Raw genomic sequence first — 6,711 nt, forward strand, 5'->3', positions numbered from 1 at the left:
TCTCTCATAAAGACGATTTTCATATGCCACAAAGATGAATTGTTAGGTTTACATTTGCGATTTTATCCTCTGAAGATATGGAATCCTTGGCAAACTGTCATTAACATTATGAAACATTGTTGCAACCCATTAATTTCTAATTCAGCATTCTTAAAAGCTTTGTTCTCTTATAAGGAAAATCTTAAAAAGCCTACAGAGATGATTGGTCTGGGTATCATAGGGTGGTTTTGTTTTTAGTAATAAAAAATCCTTGTCTGACTATCACTGGAATCATGAAGCATCCTTGAAAATAAAAATAACATCCATTAGTAGAGAGGTCGATATGTGACTGCGGCGCGCTTTAGAATGCTAGCCAAAGAAAGACAGGAAAGACAAAGACGGCCTCTACATCTTAGTTTTCCTGTTTTTTTTTTCTTTCTCTTTCTTTGTCTTCGTTGGAAAGCGTATGTAAAGAACAAATTTGTAATGGCACACCACAGAGGCTTTATTTAAAGTTAGCACTGAGCCACACAAAGGTTCTATTTTTCACTTTCATGCTTCTCCTTACGTTATTTTTGCACTTAACAGTCATTACTTCTATGAAAGGTGTGTGTGTGTGTGTGTGTGTGTGTGTGTGTGTGTGTGTGTGTGTGTGTGTGTATGCAACTAACTGTTGTAAGCCTCATCTCGCTTTGGTGCGCCATTTTGAAAGAGCCAAGCTTACCTGTGAAAATTGGTTCAGGGGAAATTAAACGCAGTATATTTTTCATCACAGGTAGTGTATGTACTCGTAGAGCTGGCGGGCGCGCGCGTGCGTGCGTGTGCGTGTCTGTGTGTGTGTGTGTGTGTTTATACAAGTGCACGTTCTTGCGGTGGGTGAAGGATTCTCTGACAGACATGAATCTCCCTCCACCAAGATGTGACAGTTTTCATTCATCAGAGTTACGTAATTGTGTATTACACAAGGCAGATCGTCTGCTGCGTCCGCTCATAAAGCAGACACACACTCCTCGAATAATACAAACCCTTCAACGGCGCAGAGTCATGCTTACTATACATAACTTCCTTCATTTTTACATGCAGTAGCCTTCAGGAAAACCTCTGCGATTACTGCTTCGTATATTCAGTAGCGAAGTATGTCACCTCTTACCTGATGAAGGATGCTGGTTTCCTCAAAACAAAGCCTTTATATTTGGCGGCCTAAACAACATAACCAGCCTCAATCTTGAACTTGAACTTGAGTTGGACGTCACTAAGTGTTGACTTTTCTCTCTTTCCAACCGAGTAAGATCCTTTCAGCGATCTCCGAACTACATAACTATAAACATTAGTTATTAAATATAGCAACACACCCATAAAGAAACGTTAGTATTTGGATTTAAAATACGAAGTGGAATATAATAACTCTATCTGGCACAATAAGACGAAAAATTAATGGAAGCAGAGAGGAATGAGCAGGGTGGCAAACCGTACCGTGTAGTCCCAGACTAGAGTGGCTCCCTGGGCAGCGGCGTCGTGTGATCGCGGCATCCGTGTTTTCTTTGATTTTTCTGTGATTTGTGCGTTGTGACCTACGCTCGGCTCCTCTTACCCCTGCCGGTTGATAGGGTAAGTGTTGCTTTGCCATGAGTACACTAGAAGACATTAAGGCAGTGGTCAGAAGGGGAGATATAAAGGAAGAAATGTTAAAAGTGTTCCAGAGTTGTGTTGTTTAAATATGGTCTTACTGCGTAATGTATGTTCCTCCCAGTTCTTTATTCTGAAGTGTTTTGCTCTTTCATTAGGAATATTTTCAAAGCTACAGAGATTATTAGTCGTGTCTTCATGGGTGTTTTTGCTACTGATGGCGAGGATTAGTGTAATTGCATAATTGTCATTAGTCATGAAATTCCCGATGAAAGTCATTATAACTAGTAGAGCATGTTAAAAGTAGCCGCTGTAAGGCTTATTAAAAAAAAATAGGACACGGTCATGAATCTACTGTTTTAATACGTGTGGTAATTATCACCTTAACTACCTACACTTCCTTATCACCATTATCACTAAAATTACAACTATCTTCGTTTCCTGCTGCACCACTGCCGCCAAAAATAACGACCACCAACTCTCATTCCACCATCTATTAACGTCCCTACTGCATGTCCTCCCTACAGCATTATCGTCTTTACTTTACTAATATTGCCGGCAGTAGAGCACCTTTTTTAAAAGCTCTTTTGAATACCCAATTAAATACCATTCTCACATCATTATCCATTACCGTGCTTCTCTAACCTCACCACCACCACCACCACCACTACTACTACTACTACTGCTACTACTACTACTACTACTACTACCGCCATCACTTTCACCCTCTACCACATAACTACTCTTAATGACCATCACCACCGATTTGAGTCGTCCTGCCTTTCCTGTGTGTGTGTGTGTGTGTGTTAACGAGCGTGTAGGTAGTTCATTGCTAATCTCCTCACGCTCATGGCCCAGGATCGCAATAGAAGCACGTGTCTAAACCTTCCTATACGCACAGGTTGAAAGTGCACACACACACACACACACACACACACACATGAAAACCTTGATCGCACGGAATGTTCCTCTCACCATCACCACCACCACCATCATTCACTATTACCACCACCACCAACACAACCATCACCTCTACTATACCACCAACACCAGATACACCACTCACACCGCTAGCACCATCACCACCAATACAACACTGCGTCTAAACTATCACATGACAGTACCACCCTCCCTTTCACTGCCCTTCACTGCATCATCATTCCTCTTCCATACACCAATCTCTGTGCCTGTCCCCAACCTTCATCCTACTCGATACTCTGCCCGTCACCACACACACCCCTCCGTCTGTTTCTCCACATCAAGAAGGCCGTAAAAGGGGAGGAACAACATCTGAAAGTAAAACTATATTTAAACCTTCCTATCTTGACTTTTAACGTTATAGTGGTAGTTATTAGTTTTCAATGGTGTTTTGATGATTATAGTGATAATTCAACAGTTATTCTGCACCGTCATGTAAAAGCACCCTTGATAAACGACTTATCAACTGTGGCTTTTGAAAATAGTCTCGATGAGATAAATAGTACTTACTCATACTCTTAATAATAATAATAATAATAATAATAATAATAATAATAATAATAATAAATACTTTATTGCCACGTATAATACATGAAAATTGCTTCATGAGCTCTCAGTAAAAGTGATAAAACCGCACATACGTCATACACTCCTCGTACTATTCTCACACATTGGTCATTTACAGGCCACAGGAACAAACCCGGTCTGTGCTACTGGTAGATTGTCTGTTGTTCATTTAACATTTTAATACTGCTAGGTACATTTTAATACTGCTAGGTGCTCTTATGTTTTGATGTTAATATTTTCTATACACTGTTGTGACTTGCCTCCCAATGTTGTAGTGTCTCTGTTCTCTTTTGTTGTCATCACCTATTTTCATTGTGCTTATTCTTCCAGTCCTAGTACTTTTTTCAGTAAAGTTGTATGTATGTATGTATGTTATGTGAGCCTCTTATTGCTGAATAACGAAACTACGTTATCTACGTTTGTGTGACTTGTTCTATGTATGTATGCATGTTATGTGAGCCTCTTATTGTTGAATAACGAAACTGCTTTATCTACGTTTGTGTGACTTGTTCTGTGATTCCTTTCAAGAGTAGAAGTGTTTCGTGGCGGTTAATTAAGCAACAACGTTTCGTGTTTACGCGTTCTTTCTTGTTTATGATGGTTGTTTTTATCTTCAATTTTTTTTCGATCGTATAACAGTTTTTTGTGGACCAAACTTGTGTCGATGGCCATCAACAAGTAATCAATGCCGAGACTTTGATACTGTAGAAGTTTCTCATTAGAAGAAGCAGCGTTCTCTCGTAGCCTCACCCTACAACTTGATATGATTTTATTGTTGCGATGTCTTGACTTTAGAAATTAATGAATCAATAAATAAGGTTAAATACACACATCCTGGCTGTCTCTGGCGGTTCCGTCCGCTATGAGAGGCGTGGGTACTGGTAGAAGTGTAACAAGCGTTTTTCTTACAATCTCCCTGTCAGTCTTCTGCGTATGTAAATCACGGGGAGAGTTCCGAAAACTGGTGCCACGTGGGGTAAGGGAGAAGATGCTTGGAAGAGAGCAGTGAGAGAGGAAGGAGGTACAGGGACGGGAGGTACCGTGAGAGATAATAGATAGAAAAAGGGAAGTAAAGATAGTTGCTGGGAAGCAGGATAGGAGATAAAAAGGAAGGGAATATGGAAGAAAGAGGGAGATAAGAAGGAACTGATTCAAGGGAACGGAGAGAGGAAAGAATGTATAGATAGGAGGAGAAGTACATGAATGTAGGAAAATACAATAGGAAGGAGGGAGAAAAGAAGGAAAGGATTGTGGTGAACTATAGAAAGTAGAAATAAATGATAGGAAGAAAAATATATGCTGTAAAATAGAGTTCAATTATGGAATAGTAGAGGAAAGTAAGACGAGATGAGAGAGAGAGAGAGAGAGAGAGAGAGAGAGGAGAGAGAGAGAGAGAGAGAGAGAGAGAGAGAGAGAGAGAGAGAGAGAGAGAAGAAATAAATAAACAGATAGGGGAGACCAAAAGGCATGAAATAAGAGAAAGGGAGGAAAGGAGGAAGGATAGACTTTGGGAGAAAGAGTAGAAACTGGGAACAGAAAGGAGGGAGAGTACCAGCCAGCAGGGGGTTCCCGGAATCAGGGATGGTATATTCTACGAAAGGATTACATAGAAGGACGTCACGGGGGAGTGTATAAACATGTCGACGCGGGGTAAATATGTGTTACTTCCCGTCAAACAAGGCAACCGTGGAAAAGGACGAAATGATTTACACTCAGACTACACGGAAACTTTTTGAGCTTAGTGAGCATTCTGGAGACATGCGGCGTCTTGACTGACTCCTTTTAACGTTGTAGTGGAGGCTCTTGTGTGTTTGCAGGGAGGTTTTCATGATTCCAGTGATAGTTTGACAGATCATTAGAAAAAAAAATATCATGGAAATCAAATAAGAGTTTAAAGAGTTAATATGAAACGAAGTGCGTGGTATCTCAGATTGAAGTGGAAGTTGACCTAGGGAGAGGAATGAGTAATGCTGCCTTAGTCTCCCTTTCAGCGTCCATTACCCGAATAATACTTGAGTTCTCATCTTAAATTAACAGCCACGTAGTATGTTACTGGTGTTTGCACGCACTCGAGTTGACTGCAGTCTGTATTCTTAAACGTTTCGGTGTGTGTGTGTGTGTGTGTGTGTGTGTGTGTGTGTGTGTGTGTGTGTGTCCTTGTGCTACTTTTTTTCTCCGTGTGTTCTTCCCTCTCAGATAGAATTTTCCTTGTACCTCACCTCTTTTTTCCTCTTTTATATTGCCCTAGCTTATTCCCCTCCTTGGGTTATATTTCTTCATCCTTCACCTCCTTAATTTTTTTCCTTCTTTGTATATCTCCTTTTCCTGAATTATATTGACACTTTTCCTACTTGTCTTAGTGAAAGGATTTGCTTAGACGATCTGTTCTCTCATTTTCACACTCGGTATAGATAACTCGGTGTGTGTGATTAGTACCTATGCAATATATCTTCCCCCCCCGCAAATATTCATACAGTACTTCCTTCCCCATACTCAACGCTTCCCATATCACCCAATACACTATTCCTTTACCCCTTACACATCCACTTCTATATAACTCCTTATAATACACACATTACAATATAACTTCAGTATCACCACTACAATATCCATTTCACCCATTCAAATATCCCCCCTTATCACCCATAAGAGTCCGCTATTCGCCCCATACAATGCCACTTCAGTACCACTATAGAATCCGACGAAATTTTCTTCTGAAGACATCAAGAATTTCGAACAAGTTTATCTCTCGCACTTAACTGCTATTTTTAACTTCTGGCGTATTGTTATGGTGATAGTGATAGTAAAAGACTTGTTGTGATGGTACGGGTGATAGCTGTGATGGATGGTGATAGTATGGCTGTGGTAGTAGTGGTAGTAATGGTAGTAGTAGTGGTAGCGGTTCTCATGACAAGTACCCACACACTTAACCCCTTGATGTAGGAGTTGTTTTGGAAAGGAACTAGCCTGAGACGAGATAAGGTATCACTTTTTGGCTTCATTATAACATCTGTGAATGGGAGAGATAAGGTAGTGAGGGCCACGGGACAGCAGATAACGGGGTCTTGTTTATCTCGTGTTGCTGAGCCGTTCATCTGTCTCTCCGTCCCTGTGTGCATTATGTGGGGTTCTCTCGCGGTGGGAGACAACGGGTGAAGGAGAATGACGATAATAATGATAATAATATACGTCTGAGCTTGTGTTTGAAGGTTACTGGACTCGTGCATCAGACATGAGCACAAAACACAACCTACATTACGAGTTAGGGTAGGTCAGGTTAAGCAGGGACCTTCCCCAAGCCTCACCCCTTAACTGGCGCGACGTTGTGGATGTTAGTGTGTGACGAATACACGGTCTGATTAGATTAAATTATAATATGTGAAGTTACGTTAGTGTGAGCATTGCAATCAGCTGTTAGTCTTGTGGTTGAATTTGGTTAGATTTTACTGAGAGAAATGTCAGGATGAATCATGCAGTATGGCAGGAGCGGTAATATTACAGTACTCTAGAACAAGTTGTTGCACTACGTTAGCTTGAGCAGAGTATTGGTTAGTTAAGCTG

The 6,711-nt window shown here is 40.8% G+C and overlaps 1 long non-coding RNA gene across 3 annotated transcripts in view; it reads left to right on the forward strand.

Moving 5' to 3' along the window:
• The first annotated feature begins 1,266 nt into the window (after positions 1–1,266).
• Positions 1,267–6,711, forward strand: part of LOC135110957 (uncharacterized) — a 283,116-nt gene continuing 277,671 nt past the window's right edge. Inside the window, exon 1 of one of the 3 annotated variants that reach the window (XR_010273508.1) lies at positions 1,267–1,587. This is a non-coding gene — a long non-coding RNA (uncharacterized LOC135110957). The remainder of the gene's footprint in view (positions 1,588–6,711) is intronic. The other 2 variants (XR_010273509.1, XR_010273507.1) reach the window with 2 other exon arrangements.

This window comes from Scylla paramamosain, chromosome 21 (genome assembly GCF_035594125.1).
Source record: "Scylla paramamosain isolate STU-SP2022 chromosome 21, ASM3559412v1, whole genome shotgun sequence".
NCBI lineage: Eukaryota > Metazoa > Arthropoda > Malacostraca > Decapoda > Portunidae > Scylla > Scylla paramamosain.